Genomic DNA, 21,215 nt, shown 5'->3' on the forward strand with positions numbered 1-21,215 from the left:
TTCCTCGTAGTCACATTTTTCTAAAAACCACAATACCACCGCCCTTGTCAGCTGGACGGATGACCAGATCATTCCTTTCATATAACTGCCTTTGTCCAAGTTTAATAGATGGATGTTTGTGTGGTTGTTTAATTGTCAATTTGTCAAGGTCTTTGAGGACCAGATCTTTAAATATGTTAATAGACAGGGAATTAAATAAGGAGGGATTCGACAGACCCAAAAGCCCCTGAAGTCTACTCTTGTACAATTGGCCATCGGGCTCGTAATCAAATACCATTGAAAATTCTATTTACGGAGCCAGGAGGCGGGGTCTAGCTGCACAGTCATGCTGCACTAGAGCTCCGCTCTGTGGGGAAAGAAAACCGCAAATAATTGATTTTAATAGAGCTGCAAATGAACAGAAAACGACGGGTCGAGTTCCCAGGAGGTGAGGAGAACCATTTTATTGAAATATGGTGCTGGGGGGTGCCAGAAATAAGGGTAAATCCAACCCTAATAGCACGGCCCAGCAGATGAAGGGCTCTGTAAAAAAGGCGGCATTCTCCTCAGCCACCTCAGCTACCTCAGAGTCTAATACTGAGGGGAAAGGCAAGCAACGCTTGTTAAAGGGAATGAAATCCGCAGCTTCTCTGAGGAACATGGACACGGACAGTGAGGAGGAGGACTTGTCTAATACCCCACAAATAGCTACATTAAGTAAGACAGTCCCCTCAGAGCTCTTAAGTCAATTCGAGAAAATGCTGAATAAAGCGCTAAAGCGCACCTCAGAGCAAATCACCACTAGTCTAACTAAGGAAATAAGAGACTTGGGCTGCCGCACAGAGACTTTAGAGGCAAAAATGGACGAAATTGAAATTTATACTCAAGATTGCCAATCAGAACTAGATGCGCTTAAAGAGGAGAACTTGGTACTTCATAGCAAACTAGAAGATTTTGAGAACCGCGCCAGGAGATCGAATTTGAGATTCAGGGGAATTCCTGAGACGGTCCTGGACCTTTCAGGTACCATTCTAGCAATGTGTCAGGAGCTAGTGCCGGGACTGCCTGTAGAACGCCTGGAATTTGATAGAATTTGAAGCAAGAGCGCAGAAGGGCGGAAGCCGCCTGGAAAAGAAGTCCTTCAGAAGACCGCCTCAACTTCTACAAAGCAGTAACAACGCGATATCACAAGGAAATTTTCAAAGCAAAAAAACTTCACTTTTCCATGGTGATTAACAGCGCAATGAATCGCCCACGCGAACTCTTCAGGATGGTCACCCAGACCATGAATCCGGGATGTCTTGAAGTCCCCACTTCAGACACCCAAGAGTTCTGCAATGAACTATCGGATTTCTTCATCAACAAAATTTAAAAAATTCGGGTAAGTATTCGGCAAAACAATATTCCACTCAGCCCCCTCTTCAATCAACTACAAAACACCGACAGAAAGCCTCTACAATCAACTAAGTTCACTCTGGAACCCATCTCCATCGATACCACCAAAAAATTCATTGGTGCGCTGCGGAACAGCACAGCACCCAATGACATCATTCCCACCAAGCTACTGAAGGAATGTGCCGACATCCTGGCGCCTCCAATCACACAGCTTATAAATCAGTCATTTAAGGAAGGCATAGTGCCTTCCCTGCTGAAAGAGGGCACAATCCTGCCGATCTTGAAAAAACCTAATTTGGATCCTATGGACCCAACTCACCGCCGTCCCATAACAGGTCTAAATGCTCTGTCCAAGATAATGGAGAAAGTGGTGGTAAATCAGCTGCAACAGCATCTGGATACCCACAACCTACTTGATCCATTTCAATCCGGGTTCCGTCCCGGACACGGGACAGAAACGGTCTTACTGAAAATATGGGACGATGCGCTCGAGGCCGCAGACGAAGGAGAATCGTGTCTCCTGGTTCTGCTGGACCTAAGCGCAGCCTTCGACACAGTAGACCATAAATTGCTATCGAGACGACTAACAGAAGTCGCCGGAGTCACAGAAGATGCCTTACCATGGTTCTCCTCTTTTCTCGGAAACCGATCACAAACAGTGAAACTGGGATCTTTCACGTCAGAAAAACGCACGGTGCCATGTGGGGTCCCCCAAGGATCCCCCCTATCACCGGTGCTGTTTAATATCTATCTTCGTCCTCTCTTTGATATTATCAGTAGCCAAGAACTACTCTATCACTCTTATGCAGACGACACGCAGTTGTATTTTCGCATCTGCCACAAAAAGGATCATCATCTCAGATTAGAGAAATGTCTCTCTTCAATAGAAAACTGGATGACTAAGAGTTATCTCAAACTCAATAGCGCTAAAACAGAACTCTTTGTGTTCAATGCCAGTCGGAAGAGACAACCGGCAACAAACTGGACACCATCGCCCATTCTGGGACAAATCATCTCCCCTAGCTCCAAAGTCAAAAGTCTAGGAGTCACGTTTGACACCTTCATGACAATGGACGCACAAATAGGGTCAGTAGTCAGCGGGGCGCACCATTTGATGCGCCTACTACGCAGACTTATTCCATTTATCCCCAAAGAAGACGTAGCAGTCGTGGTGGGAACAATCGTGAATTCCAGACTGGACTATGCAAATGCCCTTTACCTCGGGCTCCCCAAGTACCAAATCGCTCGTCTTCAAGTCGTACAGAATACTGCCGCTAGACTGGTGACTGGGAAAAAATCTTGGGAATCAATCTCACCTTCACTGAGATCCCTTCACTGGTTGCCAGTGAAAGACAGAATTGCATTCAAAGCACTCTGCCTGACACATAAGTGCATCCATGGGAAGGCTCCTAGATATCTATGCGACAAGATCAAACCGCACAATTGCAACCGCATTCTGCGATCCACCGACCAAAACCTGGTCAAGGTTCCTAAAACCAAATACAAGTCCAAAGGAGAAAGAAGGTTTGCTTTCCAGGGCCCCAGGCTTTGGAATGCTTTACCAACCAGCATTCGGTTGGAGCAAAACCACCTGTCTTTCAGAAGGCAGATCAAAACCCTGCTTTTCTGAAGGCATGAGACACAAACAACCAGCGCCCAGAGGCGATTCAGTTCGCATGTGCCGCGCTATATAAATTTTTCATTCATTCATTCATTCATTCATACATAGGGCATTAGCCCCCAAAAAATCTGAGGGACCCCCCAGGGATATCATTGCAAAATTCCACTACTACAGAACAAAAGAGCAGGTTCTGGAAGCAGCCAGAGAGAAGAGCAGTTTAACATTCCAGGGAAACAATTTCCAGATATTCGCCGATCTATCGCAACTGACAATTCCCAAACGGCGTGCAATGAAACCCCTTTTAGTGGAATTACAACAGCGAAACATAAAGTACCAGTGGGGATTTCCCTTCTCCCTCAGATTTACATTCCAGGGCTCAAAGATAGTGTGCAGATCACCTGATCAATTACACCAAGCTTTAATTGATCTGAAGCTCATTGATCACAGTATCACAAACAACTCCTCCCGCAGAAGATCAGCATCAACATCTTCCCGCAATGGCATCATTCAACCTGAAAAGAACAATGGAACTCATCACACAAACAAACGAGGAAGATTTGTGTCTCAACCCCAAGACCAAGAGGATACCATGGACTGACCACCTTCCAGAGGACCTCATGAATTTCTTCTTCCCCTGGTCACAAGAACACTTCACAAGAAAAGATGTACAGATTGCATGGATTGAGAACTTGATGTTTTTTATTTTTATTTTTATTTATTTTATTTTTTTTACTCTTATTTTTAATTTCTACTTTAAATTTTTCTCTTTTGACCCAATTTTATTCTCATTTTCACCGCTTATTGCGATTTTTATTTTTCATTTTTTACCTTGCACTCCTACCTTTATCACATTCTTACTTCTTTCCATTTTTTTCCACTTTCCCCCCCACTTTTTATTTCCTCACCTCCTCCTCACCTCAGGGGGGGGAGGAAACGACAAGGCCTGCCTCTTCATTCGCAGGGTCCCTCAGACTTATGACATCCCACACCATTTAATTACACCCCGGGTACCTAAGAGACACCTCTAAAACCCATTCTCTTATCCTCCTCTAGTTATAATATCCAAAGTTGCTTCACCACATTACACCACCTTGTGCACTAGTAGCCCAGTCAGCGTCCAGGCGCAAGGCGAGTTTTGGTGTGTAGAATCTGCATCGTTTTAATGGTCAATAGGTAGATACCCAATCTGACATATATCTGATCAATAGAAGCCTAATCTTACCCAAACTATTGGACCTACTTGAGGAATTTTTTCCTAAAATTCCAATGGAACACATGATCCAGTTAAAACATCTTTGGTATAGGCTAATGAATTCTACAATCTCTTTATTTAATTAATTAAGGATAGTTAACCCCCTCTCATATCTCTCGCCTAAACAACAGAAGGCGAGCAGTTAGTGTTATCCTGTTCGAAATGTTATTAACAGCTTAGTTGAGAAAAAACACCTCAGACAGTGTTTACTTGAACATATTTACAGCGGTTTTCCACCGCACGGAACCAACCTGTGCTCCACCATGATCTCCTCAGTTCCCCGCAAGATTAAGCGGGGGATTGATGGGATCCCCTTTTCCCCTGGCGGGGGTAGTCCATCCCCGCCACGGGTAAACCTAACAAACTTTATTGGTTTATTGTTGACTGTTTATTTACTCATTTTTTCTGTGTTTCCCTTCCTTTTCAAGGTTGAATACCCCAGAGACCCCTTTTCCTTTTCTTTCCCCAAGTCTGCAGGGATTGGGCTGGCCAGATGTCCTCCGGTTTATCACGGTAAGATGGACAGAGAAGTAAAGCTACCATGGCACCATTTAATATATTGTCGTTAAATGTACAGGGATTGAATGTGCCACAGAAAAGAACCAAGGCCTTCAGAACATTTCAGGCCAAAAAAGCCCATATTGTTTGCCTACAGGAAACTCACTTTACTACGAACACGACTCCTAGATTTTTTAACCCCTCCTATCCACAAGTCTATTCAGCCTCTGCTTCAGTCAAAAAAAGGGGAACCCTTATCGCTTTTCATCGCACCACCCCATTCACTCTAAAAACGGAAATCAAAGATCCAGAGGGCAGATTCATACTATTAACAGGCCAAGTGTTAGATACGGAGATCACGATAGTATCCTATTATGCTGCTAATCTAAACCCGTCACCCTTCTTATCGCATCTTTTCCAAATAATTAATTCACATAAAATAGGGACTCTCCTCATCTGCGGAGACTCCAACCAAGTCCTTCTTCCATTCTTAGATAAAACCCCCTATGTCACACCTAAACACCAAGCTAAATGGACCCTTCCCAACTTATTAGCCAAATACAATTTAGTAGACACGTGGAGAGAACACAATCCCACAAAACGGAACTACACATACTTTTCAAACCCACACCAATCCTTCAGCCGAATTGATCATATTTTTGTGACAATCGGTATGGTCCCTGAAATACTATATTCAAATATAATACCCATCCCTTGGTCAGATCACAATGCGGTGTACACCACAATGGCATCAACCATTCCGAAAAACCATGATCCCACTTGGTATCTTCCTGAAATTATACTCAAACACCCTGCCCATTGCCAATTGATTGAACAAGCTCTAAAAGACTATCTAGAACTCAATGCAAGCCCTGAAATATCCCCACTTACATTATGGGAAGCACATAAGCCAGTCCTCAGAGGAGCATTCCAGCGGCAAATAGGGATCTTAAAAAAGGAGCGAGCACTGATGGCAAGAAAATTGGAAACAGAATTCAACTTAGCATTTCTGGCCCTACAAAACTGCCAAACTCAAACTAATAGAACTCGGCTGGACAAAGCACGTCTGGAATACGACTTGTTCTTAACCGATTCGGCGAATAGAACACTTAATAGATCTAGACATGCTTTCTACAAGCAAGCTAATAAACCAGGGACATATTTAGCTAGAGCGCTAAACACACTCAATAAGACTTTTAAACCCATAAAGTTAAAAATTGCCAACAGGGTTCTCTCCAGCAACCCACTTAAAATAGTTCAAAAGTTTAGCTCACATCTAAAACAACTCTACTCAGAAACTACTGTATTTGACGAATCTAAAGCTGACTCCTTTTTTGCACAAATTAATCTTCCACAAATAAGTCAATCACAGAAAGAACAGTTGGAAGAACCAATTACGCAAGAGGATGTAGCTTTAGCCATTCGGGAACTCAAAATCAACAAAAGACCGGGACCTGACGGGTTCTCGGCAAACTACCTCAAAACTTTTACTGAGTTACTTTCACCCAGACTGGCAGAGGCATTTAACAACTTACTAGAGCAAAAAACCTTCAGACCTGAAACGTTGCTAGCAACGGTTTGTATGATTCCCAAACCACATTCGGATGACACACTTTGTAGCAATTATTGTCCCATATCTATGCTTAACATAGATATAAAACTATTAGGTAAAATACTAGCTACCCGCCTTAACAATTTTATCGGTACTCTAATCAATCGAGATCAAGTAGGTTTCATGCCATCCAGACAAGCGGGCGATAATATACGCAGGGCATGCCTCTTGGCCAACATAGCAAAGAAAAGGGGTATACCGGCGTGTTTTCTCTCTCTGGACATCAAACAAGCTTTTGATTCTGTTTCCTGGGCGTATTTAAAATATACTCTACAGAAATGGGGCTTTGGCCCTAATTTCACTAATTGGATTATGGAACTTTATAATAACCCTAAAGCTTATGTTAAATACGCAGGATATAAGTCTGACACATTTGATATCAGAAGAGGAACGCGTCAGGGCTGCCCGTTATCCCCGTTATTATTTGCCCTCCTTATCGAACCGCTTGCTCAGAAAATCAGATCAGACCCCACTATCCTAGGTATAGAATTAGGAGGTCATAAACATAAATTATGCCTATTTGCGGATGACATTCTTTTATTTATTTCTTCCCCGCAAGTAACTGGCCCTAATCTCATCCCAATACTTTTTTGTTACAATAATTTTTATTGAGAGAAAAGTTTTTACCAGAGTACAAAGGTAGAAAACACTCACATAATTTCCCATGGAACAGTAGGGAAGATATAGACAACGTTGACAACATCAAACCAGGGCAGATTAAACCAAGTAAGCATGGTTAGGCAGTCAAGTATCATAACATTGAAGCATGAAGAATAAGGCGTCCGCCGTTACAGCCTTCCATACTCAGACATTACATTAAGGAGTGTATTGGGGAAAGTGGAGTAGTGTGGATGGAGGTCAGGGAGGGGAGGGGTTGGGTGGGGAGGGGGGGCAGGAGGGGGGGGAAGGAAGGGAAGCAAGGGGGGGTAAGGAGGGGATGGAAAGGAGAGGGTAATGGAAGGGGGAAGGAGAGGGAGGATGAGATGGACACCTGTGGGACTTTTAACAGTATAATCTCATGTGGGTATTTGATTAGGCAATATCAAAAAAAGGAACATAACAGAGGAAGACATTTCAAAAATGTTTAAGTTCACTGCACACGGAACCAGTCTGTCCAGGGTTTCCATTGGGAGTCAAATTTCGCTCTTCTACCCTCCCTGTTTGCCAAGAGAGACTCAAAAACGTAGTTGTTTCTGGTCATTTCTAGGACCTCAGTTACACTAGGCACTGTATGTGATTTCCAGTTTCTAGTCACCAACAGCCTAGCAGCTAGCAGGATGTGGGTGACTACCACCCGAAAGTCTAGGGGAAATCCCTCCATTCCCAGATTCAATAGCGCCAGTTCAGGGCTGGGGGGAGTTAGTATACCCGTCATACGTGAAATACACCTAAAGACACCCCTCCAATAACTTGTTAGGTTCTTACACTGCCAAAATACATGGAAAATATTGCCCACTTCTCCACAGTTTCTCCAGCACAGCGGGGAGGCCGAGGGATAAAATTGAGCTATGCGATATGGGGTTAGGTACCAGCGGAGGGCTATTTTTTGGGATAGCTCCCAGTGGTTAATACACCTGGATGCTTTGTAAATAAGATTGAATGAGTATTTCCATTGACTCGGAGAAAATGTTTCACCCAAATCTGTTTCCCACTTGCAAAGTGGGGGGGACTTATTGAACAGTAGTTTATCCTGGAACAGATTATAAAAAAGGGAGATTCCTTTAGAGGGAGGGGTCGTTTTAGTGTAAAATTGCCATACAGCATCCTGAATCAGTACCCTACGGGATTGCAGAGAGTTAAGAAAATGGGAGGCCTGCGTATGTTTAAAGCTGTCATTTTGCTGCAGGCCGTGTGCCGCGGCAAGCGTTTCAAATGATTTGAGCGTATTGTGGCAATATAAGTCATCCAACCAAGTGATGCCTTTAACGGCCCAGTTGGAGAATGTGGTGTACGGTACCGCATCTGATAGGGTGTCAATAGGGATTGGCACAGAAATGGTGCTGGGGGATGTATGTGCCAAGGCACACAGTTCTCTCCAGGCTAATATGGAGGCCTGGAAAGTTAACGGGAGTTGCCGTAATGGGAGAGGTCTCCAGGTGTCAAGTATCAATGTACTGAGGAGATCCTTGGTTGGGCTAAGGGCTTTTTCTATGTCACACCAAAGGATGTCGGGGGTAGGGGATATCCAACGTCTAATCTGGGTAAGGATAGCTGCTCGGTGGTAGTCCTTAATGTCAATCAAGCCCATGCCCCCTACCGACCTGTGTCTAATCAGCAGGGCCCTTGCGCACCTAGGCCGCTTGGAACCCCATATGTAGCGATTAAGAATGCCGTTCAAGGATCTAAGGTGGTTGCATTTCAGTGGGATAGGGAGTGTACGAAAGATGTATAAGATTTGGGGAAGAAGCAACATTTTAAAGGAGGCCAAGCGTCCCGACCACGTCAGTTCGACTTTGGCTAGGCGAGCTGCCTCCTTGGCAATTTTGTCTATCAGAGGGATGTAGTTAGTATCAGCCAGTTTCGCTGAGTCTGCTGTGATTTGGATCCCCAGGTATTGTATGCTGGACGCAGCCCAGGAGTATGGGAAGGAGGCCTGTAGGCGGGATTGGAGGTGGGGAGAGAGATTGAGACCCAGTATGAAAGATTTGGTGTAGTTAATTTTATAGTAGGATATACGGCTAAATTCTGCGAGAACACTGTGTGCTTGGGACAGAGGAGAGGTGGGTGAGGTTAAAAAGAGAATAATGTCGTCCGCAAACAGACTGATATTGTGGGACCTGCCAGCTAACACAAACCCCGGGATATCAGCGTGGGCTCTAATTTTTTCTGCTAGGGGTTCTACAAGTAGGTTGAATATGGAGGGGGACAGGGGACACCCTTGCCTAGTACCGTTGGAGATTTTGAAAGTGGAGGAAAGCATACCTGAGGTATACACCTGTGCGCAAGGAGAGGAATACAGTGCCAGAATTGCTGTCAAGATGGGGCCGGAGAACCCAAATTTCTCCAGTACCTGGGACATATATCCCCAGTGAACCCTGTCGAACGCCTTCTCTGCATCCAAGGAAAGGAGCAGAGAAGGCGTCCGAGAGGTCCCCGCATGGTGAACCAGGTCTATCACTCTTCTGGTCGCATCTGATGATTGTCTGCCTGAGGTGAACCCTGTCTGGTCTGGTTTCACCAGAGATGGTAGGAGTGGGAGCAGTCTGGACGCTAGTATTTTGGCATATAATTTCACATCCGTGTTTAATAGGGAGATAGGTCGAAAATTCGCAGGCGTAGTAGGTGTTTTCCCCGGCTTTGGGATAGTTACAATAAAAGCTTTGAGCATTTCGCTCGGGAACGAAGCAGAGAGCATTGCTTCAGAAAATACCTTACCCAGTGCGGGAGCTAGGAGAGAGCCGAAGGTCTTATAGTAGGAATTGGGGAGTCCATCTGGCCCCGGGGACTTCCCTATGGGGGTGTTTTTGATTGCTCGTTTGATTTCGGGTTCCGTGATCGGAGCATTAAGAGAATCCAGCTGGGTGCGGGACAAAGTGGGCAGTGCTAGGTCAGCCAGAAAGGAGCGAATTGCCTCCTCTACCGGTTGGGGCGTGGAGGGGTCCTCTCGGAGATTATACAGGGTGGAGTAATACTCCGCAAAAGAATTTGCTATGTCTTGAGGGTTGTATAATTTGCTGCCATCTATCTGTTTAACTAGGAAGGGGATGTTGGCTTTAATTCTGCGACTTTTTAGGCGTTGTGCCAGGAGTTTGCCTGCCCGGTTGCCGGACGCGTAGTGGGACAATTTGAGGGATTGGACGTGTTTGTCATAGCGTTCAAGTAGCAGTCTCCTGAGGTCAACGCGCAGTCATCAGGAGTCTGCTTGTTTAGTGGTTCAAGTGAGGCAATTTTGGTAAGAATGGAGTCTAGTTGTTGTGCTCTCTGCTTCCTTGCCCGGGCGCTAAGTTGTATCATTATACCCCTAATGTAGGCCTTATGGGCACACCAAATGGAGAAAGGGTTAGAAACAGATCCCTCATTAACAGTGAAGAATTCTTTCAGATGAGAGGATAAGTGAGCTACATGTGAAGGTTGCTGAAGCAAATAGGAATCTGCCCTCCAGATAAAGGGGGAGGATACTGGGGCCCCTCCGTCCACCACCACCGACACCGGAGCATGGTCTGACCACGTAATGTCGTGGATGGCGGACGAGGACACCCTCTGTAGTACAAACTTATCTACTAAAATCAAGTCTATGCGTGAGTAGGAATTATGTCTGGAGGAATGGAAGGAGTAGTCTCTCTCACTTGCGTGTTGGCACCTCCAGACATCAAACACGTTCTCAGCGTGTAGTAGAGCGCGTAAGGCAGGTTGGTGGCGTTTAGATCGGGAGTTGGAGTCCATCTCGAAGTCAACCGTCAGATTGTAGTCTCCGCACATTATCAGAGCTCCCTTCCTGATCTTGTTGATTTTGCAAAAGAGTTTCCTGAGGAAGCGGAGTTGATGAGTGTTGGGTGCGTACAAGTTGACTAGTGTGTACAGTTTGTTGTTAAAGCGGTAGTTCACCCTCCTTTCCATCATTAGACCATTAAATTCGGCATCGTAGCGCGAGCTACGGTATGCCGGTCTTAAATTTTTAATCCCCGTACTCACTGTGGTATCGCTGATTGAAGAATCCGACTCCCGCGGGGAATGGGCGTGCCTATGGAGAGGGAGGATGATTGACGGCCGGCTCTGGCACGTCACGCTCCCCGAAGACAGCCGGAGTAGGTCTCGGCTATTCACGACGCCTGCGCACAGGCTATGCGCAGGCGCCGTGAATAGCCAAGCCTATTTCGGCTATTTCCGGAGAAGCGTGACGTGCCAGGGCCGGCCGTCAATCACCTTCTCTCACCATAGGAACGCCCATTCCCCGGATTCTTCAATCAGCGATACCACAGTGAGTACGGGCATAAAAAATGTAAGACCGGCATACCGTAGCTCGCGCTACGATGCCGAATTTAATGGTCTAATAAAAAAAAACTTTTTTTTTTTTTTTAACAGGGCGAACCCCCGCTTTAAGGGTTCCAACTAGTACCAGGAATCTGCCATCAGGGTCTGTCAGGGAGTCCTGCAGGGAAAAGTTCACAGAGTCCCTGATGGCAATGGCAACCCCTTTCTGTTTTTTAGGGGCGGATGCCAAAAAGACGTGTGGGAATTTGGCATGGTGGAAGGGAGGTGCACCAGCTGCCTCCAGGTGAGTTTCCTGGAGGCAGAGGACATCTGAGCGGAGTTTCAGGGCCTCCTTCCATACTGAAGCCCTTTTGACAGGGTGGTTCAGACCCCGTACATTAAAGGAGGTTATTGTCAGGGCCATACTTGAGCATAGAAAAGAAGTGATAACAGTACCTCTTGGTGGTGTGTCTGGGGATCCAAAGCAGCTGATTCCAGGCGGCGAAAGTGCACGGTGAGCAGGATGTCTTCGATGAGAAGAGGGCGGTGTCCATCTCAGGGGAAGGGAAGGAAGGAAGATAGGTTTTGAGAACCAAAAACAGGGAGGTTATAACACAAACATAAAGTATTGCGAATAAAAAGGGAGATCCCAGCCGGGATCTGGATGCAGAGTAGCTGCACATATTGTAAGGAGGGGAAGTTCGTGGAAGGGTGGAGCTCCAGAAAAGTCAGGGAATCAGATGAAAAACAACATCAATACAAAATTCCCGAGGCACGGGGCTTTCATGATTTATTTTTGTTGTTGCGCTTACGTGTCACCAGCGACCACTCGTCTTGCGTCTGGGCTCTGGGCGCAGAGGAGGAAGCTGCTTCGCCAGGGGGATGATCGGGCAGGATGTCCCATTTGCGAAGCAGGGCAAGCCCCTCTTCCAAGGTCATGATCACGCTAGAGACACCCTCTTTGGTTATAATAAGTTTGGTCGGCTGGCCCCATTTGTAAATGATGTCGTGGTTGCGGAGTGCTTTTGTGACAGGTAGAAGGGACCTGCGTCTTTGCATAGTGTGCTGCGAGAGATCCGCATATACCTGCAGGTTAGGGAAGCGGTCAGATGCCTGAGAGTTCTTGCGGAACGCTAGCATGAATTGGTCTTTGACATGGTAGAAATGTACCCGCATCAGCACATCTCTGGGTATATTTTCAGGGAGGTGAGCAGGCTTGGGCAAGCGGTGTATCCGGTCCACCACTAACTCTGAGGCAGGCGTGGAGGGTAGGAACGTCCCCATAAGCTCACGGGCATATTGTTGGAGTTGAGCGGGTGGGACAGTTTCTGGGACACCCGCAATTTAATATTGTTCCTGCGAGATCTGTCTTCGAGGTCTGCGACCTTCGCTCTGAGCCATGCCACCTCATCCCCTTGATCATTGTGAGAGTCAACTAGGGAGTTATATGAGGCCGCATAATCCCCCATTTTTTTCTCTACGTGATCTACTCTGCCGCCCAGCTCCCCCATTTCTGTTTTAAAGCTCCTCATGCAGTCCATCATGTCAGCATGGAGGGAGCTGCGCAGGGAGACCAGCATATCCCTTAGGGTAGTGTCAGATACAGGTAGGTTGGAAGTGGGGAAGGTATTGATGGGAGCTGAGAGCTCACGTGTGTCCTCCATTGAGCCCTGCGATACACTGACCTGGGATCCGGCCGACAGTCGTGGTTTAGATTTCACTGGGCTGCAGGAGAGGGGAGTCGAGGCCTCCGGAGAGCGGCGTTGTGACCCATCCCTCGGTCCCGGGCTTGGCGTGGATAGAGAAGATCCTCCGGCGGAGGCCGGAGAGACGCGGCCGGCGCCATCTTGATACACGCTGCTGGGCCTGGGGGAGAAGAAATCTTCCAATTTCGCCGGTTGGACGGCGTTTTTTCGTTTCTTGGTCATCCCTGGGTGACGTGTGGGTTGACGGGTGGTCGATCGGGTGATTTTGATCAGCCCACGGTGCCTCGGTGTGCTAGTTTCCCCGACGCTGAAGCGGAGCTCCTGAGTTAGGCGTCCATTCAGCTGCGCGGTAACCACGCCCCCCCTCATCCCAATACTTGATAGATTTGCGACGTTCTCAGGTCTAGCCATTAATCCCAAGAAATGTGTAGCACTAAACATATCCCTCTCAAGACTAGAATTAAGTGCAGCCACAGTAGGTCTTCCATTTACATGGTCGGATAAGAGCATCCCGTACTTAGGAACACATGTAACGGCTGATACATCTGATTTATTCTCTTATAATTATCCCCCTCTTCTTAAACAGATAACAAACTTACTCAAATCCTGGTCCCAGCTCCCATTATCCTGGTTAGGTAGGATCAACGCAGTCAAGATGACAATATTACCAAAATTGTTGTATCTTTTTAGAGTGCTCCCGAGTCCAATACCGGCTTACTTTCTGAGGATAATACAAAACAGAATGACGACCTTTATATGGGGCACATCTAGGCCCAGAATAAAGGCGAAAATCTTGCATCTCCCCAAAACTCAAGGAGGGTTAGGATATCCGAATTTTACAAACTACTATAGGGCAGCGCAAATTTCAACCTTGGCCAAATATCATGCAAAAAAGGAAACACCTCTCTGGGTAGCGATTGAGGCAGCCGAGTGTGATCCCATCCCTCCAGCTAACTTACTATGGATTCTTCCCAAGCTACGCGGGAAAATCTGCAATCCAATTATTAAACATTCTCTCTCACTATGGGATAGCTATAAATCCAAGTATTCACTGGTGTCCCCTCTCAACCCACTGCTTTCATTTTATAAAAACCCAACATTTTATCCGGCATGGATCTTCCCTAACACATTCAAGGAATGGGTAAGGAAAGACTGTATATATGTCTATAAATTTTTGGATTCATCGGGTATCATGCCCTTCCCGACAGTATGTAAAAAATACGGTATACCTCAATCAGAATTGTTTCGATACCTCCAAATAAAAAATTTTGTGGAAACACATCTGACCTCTTCGGCTCTGAAAAACCAGATGTCACCTTTTGAAAGTATATGTAAAGATAATCCACATGTAAGAGGTACAATTTCGGTTCTGTACTTGCAGTCACTATCCCACAATAACACAACAAAGCTTCCTTATGTTCAGAAATGGGAGAGTGACCTGGGTATAGAACTTAATACCTCGGATTGGAATCAAATATGGCGAAACACTAAATCGGCTTCCTCGAATATAATAGCATTGGAAGCGGGCTATAAGGTATTAATGAGATGGTACCTGGTGCCAAGCAGAATAGCTAAATATGCACCAAACTGCACCGGACATTGCTATAGGGGTTGCATCACCGAAGGTACATATTTTCATACTTGGTGGACGTGTCCAATAGTACAGAAATTCTGGGATAAGATTTTCAAGATGGTAAATGCGGTGACTAAATTGAGAATACTTCCAGACCCTAAATTGGCACTACTGAATTTAAAGCCCATCAATCTAACACACACGCACTTCAAGCTACTAACACAACTCTTTACGGCAGCCAAACAAACCATAGCAAAAGCTTGGAAAACTCCAATTTTATCAACGACGGAAACAAAAAATAGAATGAATATTGCTATGACGCACGCCAAAATGGAAGCGTTAGAAACGGACACGATCGCCAACTTTGAAAAAATATGGAACCCTTGGATACAATATGCTATACCAGAAAATTTTAATAGAGGTGTAATGATGCCATGGTAGCTTTCCTATACGAAAATAACCGTTGTACATTTCATGCTTTGATGACGGATCCTAGCCCATCCCTGCAGACTTCCTTACCTGACCCCCCCCCCCATTTTCCTTCCTTTTCTTCGCTTCTTCCTTTTCCTGATCTGATACTGCATAAGGTAGTACCCTCGTGTATCTACCGTTAACTTTGAAAAGGTAGCACATTTTAGAAATTTAAAGTTGATAGGTAGTAAGGTTACATTAAATAAGGACGTATTATCTTTGATATATTATCCACTAGCCACTAGGACAAATTGTAAGGATTACATATTTGGCTATGTTAACTACTTAAACTCTTCCTGCGATAGTACACAGAACATGGCTAAAATATTCCCGTTTATTGTTGTTTAAGAAAGATGATACTGTTAGTCAATCTTATGTTATAATAACCACCTGATAACTGTAACGAATGTATGCTTCATGTACAATTTATTCTTGCATTTAATAAAGATATTCTTGACAAGGAAAATTCTATTTACAAATGTACTTTTTTATATTAATAAAGGTGTGAAATATATCAAGTTTTTTTGGTGGAACATATTTCAACCCATTGTCTAGGATAATCTGTTCTTCTCTAGTTAGTTGTACTTTACTAAGATTGAAAATTCCTGAGCCAACTAAGTTCTTGTTTTCCAACTTCTTTGTGTGCCAGGGTGGTTCTGATTATAATTATATGGTGATTGATCCTATTGATCATGATCTCTCTCCATATAGGGATAGGAGTTGCTATATTGGTTCTCTTCTCTGAGTGGGGAGAACCTATTATAGGTTGGAATGGAGTAATTCTCTTGTTTGTAGGGATGTTCAGGTCACTTGATTGGGACCTTGAAAATGTCGGTCCCTCTCATAATTGGAATAATTGGACCTGGCTGGAGGCCTAGGTGATGGACTCCTATAATTACCCTTCTGCCCATGATATGTTGTTCTAGGAGTGTAATTATATCCTTCATCCTGACTGTATCTATAGTCTCCTCTCTTATTATAGTTTTGGTTGTTTGGTGTTCTAAAACCAAGTGGCCTACCTTTCTTAGGTGGTACGTTGCGTTGTTGTGGTCTTCCCATTCTCAGAGGTTGTGAAACACTCTGAGAGGGGGTTCTGGGTCGAGGATAACCATGTTGATTAGGATATATAGTGGGATATCCATCATTAACACTCTTCCCTGTTTTGTCCTGTTTCTGCCAACTAAATACCAGACCAGATTTACAATCTCCGATTTCCTAATGTATTTTTTCTCTTTCTTTAATTTTTGTTCTCGTTCCTCTCTGCAGATCCTTTGAAAGGTGTCAATTTTTCTTTAAGGATTTTTATTTCTTGGTCTAAATTACCGTATTTATCGGCGTATACCGCGCACTTTTTTGCCCTGAAAATCAGGGCAAATCGTGGGTGCGCGGTATACGCCGATACCCGCTTTCCCGCGCCGAGTTTTGAATACTGCGCCAACATATACCGAGCGCAGTACACTCGGGTATAGTCGGGCAGTCTCGGCTCCTTCCGCGCTCACGTCCTGGACATACAGGACGTCAGCGCGGGTAGCCGAGCATTGCCGACAATACACGAGTGTACTGCGCTCTGTATATGTCGGCGCAGTATTCAAACTCGGCGCGGGAAACAAGCGGGAGGACGCGAGGACGCCACCGAAGGACGCCGGACCCGCCGAAGAGGACACCGGACCTGCCGCAGAAGGACACCCGAAGCCGCAGAAAGACGCCGGACCCGCCGAAGAGGACACCCAAAGCCGCAGACGAACGCCGGACCCGACGAGGCCGCCGATGGACGCCGTGCAAGACACCAAAACTGTAAGTACAAAAAAAACTTTTTTTCCACAGGATTCGGGTCAACTTTAGGGGTGCGCAGTATACGCGGGAGGGCGTTATACCGCGATAAATACAGTACGTAATTCATCTTGCTTTTTCTCCACTAGTAATCTGGTTTTATCTAAGCTGAACTTTAAGCATCAAAAGTTGAAGAAAAGTTTTGCACTGTTGCTGAGCATAGACATAATACATTGCTATACCAAAGACAGCTTCAGTAACTGCTAATTTCATATATTTTAATGATAAGTATTATGTAGAGAGCTAACTGATGACACTGTCACTTTAAGCACCACTATATTAAAACACTACTCCTAAAATAATATGGGATTTGCATTTTTAAGACCTATTTTGTATGAGAATACCAGCCTGTGTGCCTTGTGTGGCAGATTGGTTGTTATGAGAGGGAGGGGAGCCACACTGTATCAGCAAAACTGGTGGATTCGAACCATGCATGCAGAATTCTAGGTGCAGATCAGCCGACTATCCGACGAAGCAGTGTTTTTAATGTTTGTTCAATTAAGGCTGTAACTGTAATTAACTGCAATTGTCATGATTTCATCATTAAAGAATGTAATTAGAACAAAGGGTAATGGGGTGGTCCAACAGGGATGTATAATTAAATGCTTAAAACTGAAACTCATATGCGGAATAAGAAATACACCAGAATAATACATATACAAAACAAAATGAGATAAGTGCTAGAGTAAATAATTTTGATCTAGATAACCACTTTAAATTATTGTTATTATTTATAACAGTATTCAGATTTTTATAATCAGTAACGCTAAAGATTTCTTATTTTAATGTAAATTTTAACAATGTTAATAATGTTTCTTATTTAATACTTTATAGTTGTCAGAACTGTGCTAGTCCACAATTGCTTATAATAACTAGTCATACTTTACAAAAAAAAGTTCTTATAATATTAACACTACACAAATTTGTGGCATTTTTTTAATAATGATGACATAAAATTCTATACATCGGTCATGTTAGAAATAGCATGGCATGTTAGGTCATTAAAGTGTTAATGAAATGAGTTTCCAACTTGTTAAATAAAACTGGCTGTGCAAAAAAAAGTACTGGAATGCATTTTAAGACATCCAGTAATTTGACATAATTCTGAATTTATTGCATCGTTTTACTGAAAAGAGGTCATGTTTTACTATCCTCACAGAAATTATGGGCAAGGTACATTTACTGAAACTTGATAAAAAGCCTTGTAACATAGAAGAAAAGTCAATGATTACTTAATGTTTAAAAAAGAAAGTATCAATTTTTAAGGATATAATTTGAGCTGGTATATGAACCAAAATGTTATTTTCTTTAAAGAAAATTTTATTTTTCAATCATCTCACTTGTCAATTTTCCGCTGTGTTGGGTGTGAATTGTGCATCGGTGGTGGGGTCCCAACATCACAAGATTTGTGCCTACTTTTGGTGTTAAAAGTTTGGAGAATGGATGAAAATAGGGTGGTTGCCCACCAAAGTGAACCTTCAGGAGGCAGCCAGAAGTCATTCATTTAATGGTAATATTACTACCACCATTAAATGACAACTTCTTGCGGTCTGGATGTATGCATTTTTGTTTACTAGGACACAATCAGCTGCCTGCCTTCTGACAACCAAGGATGCTGTGTGGGCTGTCTGCCTCCACCCTAGCAAACAATGACATCACATCATCTGCTGCTAGGACACTACCGACCGCATAGCCATTAGTTGTTATAGTGCTGAATAATAATGACAGTTTCCAAAAAGAAAAATCCCTACCAGATTCTAAAAAATATGTCCCATGATATGAAACCATTGCCATCCATGCAATATAGATCTCCAACAATCACAAAAAAACATGCCAACACGTCAGTTTTGTTTCCAATGTTTTTATTAAATTTCCAAGTAGAAATACAAGAATAGGACAGGTGTCTGTCCAAGCAGTATAATTCAAGTTACAGGTACGCGTCAATGAGAATACAACAGTATAACCAGCGCATGAGAGTTACCCAAATTTTTATACCACAAAACTGTCAACGGATATATAGGAAAAAAAATAAAAAAAAATGGGGGGGTTAACCAGAACTACTACCGGGCCTCCCGGCGGGGAGCCCAACTGATCTCAAAGACCCGTTACTCAGTAAAACAAGAGTAATATGCATCGGCAATAAAATAATAATGAGAAAAATAAAAAGAACAGAAAAGCACCAAAGAGAAAAAGACTAGAAAAACAGGAAAGGGAAGGAAGAAAGAAGGAAGAGATGGGGGGAGCACTCCAGCATCAAAGGGTCATTCACCAGTAGTAATCTACATCTCACGTAGTCGTGAGATAGTCAATCCAAGGGTCCCAGATCCTGTGAAACACTGCAACCTTGTCTGCCAGGATGGCGGATAGCCTCTCATTCACCATTATCCAAGATAATTTAGCCTTCAGCAGATAGAAAGGAACGGTGGGGGACCTCCAGGACCTTGCTATTGAAATCCTAGCCGCTGTAAATATGTATGCTATTAGCTTTTTTGTACATTTCGATATTCCCTTGATCGGACGTCCCAACAGTGCATCCAGGGGCGACTTACGAAGATTGACCTGAGTCAGTGAGTATATAAAGTTGTACGTACGGATCCAAAACCGTCTCACCTTCGGACATAGCCACCAGACGTGGTACATAGTACCGTCTGCAGCGCAACCCCTGAAGCACCGCGGGGACGCCCCAGGGACAAAGGTTGCCACTCGCGCCGGGACCATGTACCACCTCAACAATACCTTGTAATTTGCTTCTATCAAAGAGGTATTAATATAAGTTTTAGAGGCACTTTGCGACAATGTACCCCACTCAGCAAGGTCCAGTGGCTCACCCGTATCCTGCTCCCATTTCAGCATATAGTCTAACTTTTGGGAGCTAGAGGATAGGAGACTATAAATCAGGGATATATGTCCAGAATGTTTGTCAAAGGTTGTACAAAGGTGCTCCATGGGAGTACTAGTAGTAACGTCAGAAGCACGATTCAGTGATGACAAAAAATGGGCAATTTGTGTATAATGGAAAAACTCAGCATTTGGGAGTTTATATTTCTCCTGCAGGACAGACCTCGAGAGAACTCCCCCGTGGTCACAGAAGTCCGCTATCCTCAATAGACCCTTGTTGGTCCACCAGGTAAAGTCCTGGGGGTGGAGACCCGGGATAAACAGAGGATTACGAAACAGTGGTGCCAGAGGCGTATGTGGGGACTTAAACTTGTGTTTGGCCGTTAGGCGGTCCCATAGGCTGAGAGAAAATGACAGAGACGGACACATTATGGGCGGCCTCTCCTTCCCCCCAAGCCACATTAAGTGGGAGATCTCTCTGCCTGCACATACGGAGGACTCCAATTCCATCCAGAGCGGCCTGGGTCGAGCTGTATGGAAGCGGGTCAGATGGGCCAATTGAGCTGCATGAAAGTATCTGAGAAGATCAGGCACACCCAAACCCCCTCCCCCTTTAGGAGTGTACAATGTCCGTCTGTTCACTCTGGGCCTCCCGTGAGCCCATATAAAATCAAGCAATTTAGCCTGGAATCTTTTGAGGTCCGCACCCACTATTGCAATCGGAAGGGTCCTGAATAGGTACAGCACCTTGGGGAGAATAGTCATTTTGATAGAATACAGCCTACCGAACCACGACGGAGGACTCCGAGACCATCTCTGAAGATCATCCAGCAGTCTACGAAACAGGGGGGGGTAGTTTCTCTTATATAGAGTGGAGAGGGTCGGGGTCAGGAAGATGCCCAGGTAAGGCAGGGCATCCTTCTGCCAGTTAAAAGTGAATGACTGTTGAAGGGCTCGAACTATGTGAGGTGGCAGGGAGACATTGAGGGCCTGGGATTTAGACTGATTCACAGATAGCCCCGAAAATGTTGCAAATTTTCCTAAAACGAGATTCAAATGGGGTATAGAGGCAACCGGGGAAGAAAGGAGCAAGAGGATGTCATCCGCAAACATAGCGCATTTATGCTCTCGGCCCCCACAGCTGACCCCTAGGATGTCCGGATGTGTTCTAATCTTAATAGCGAGAGGTTCTAAGGCCATAATGAACAGCAGGGGGGAAAGTGGGCAGCCCTGTCGGGTACCCCTACCTATGTGTATGTCCGGGGATCGATAGCCTTTAACCGAGAGACTCGCAGTCGGGGCTGTGTAGTCCAATGACAACAGCAAGGCACCCCGCTTCCCTCCCCCATCCCAACCAGAATTCAGGGCCGATATTATGTCTATGACGCGTCTGGTCTGATCCGAGGCCTGCCTATGAGGCACAAAGCCCACCTGATCAGGATGGATGTATTTAGGTAAAAACCCATTCATACGCGTGGCTAGTACCTTGGTTAGCAATTTAAGATCGACGTTTATCAACGATATGGGGC

Source organism: Rana temporaria, chromosome 4 (assembly GCF_905171775.1).
Source record: "Rana temporaria chromosome 4, aRanTem1.1, whole genome shotgun sequence".
NCBI lineage: Eukaryota > Metazoa > Chordata > Amphibia > Anura > Ranidae > Rana > Rana temporaria.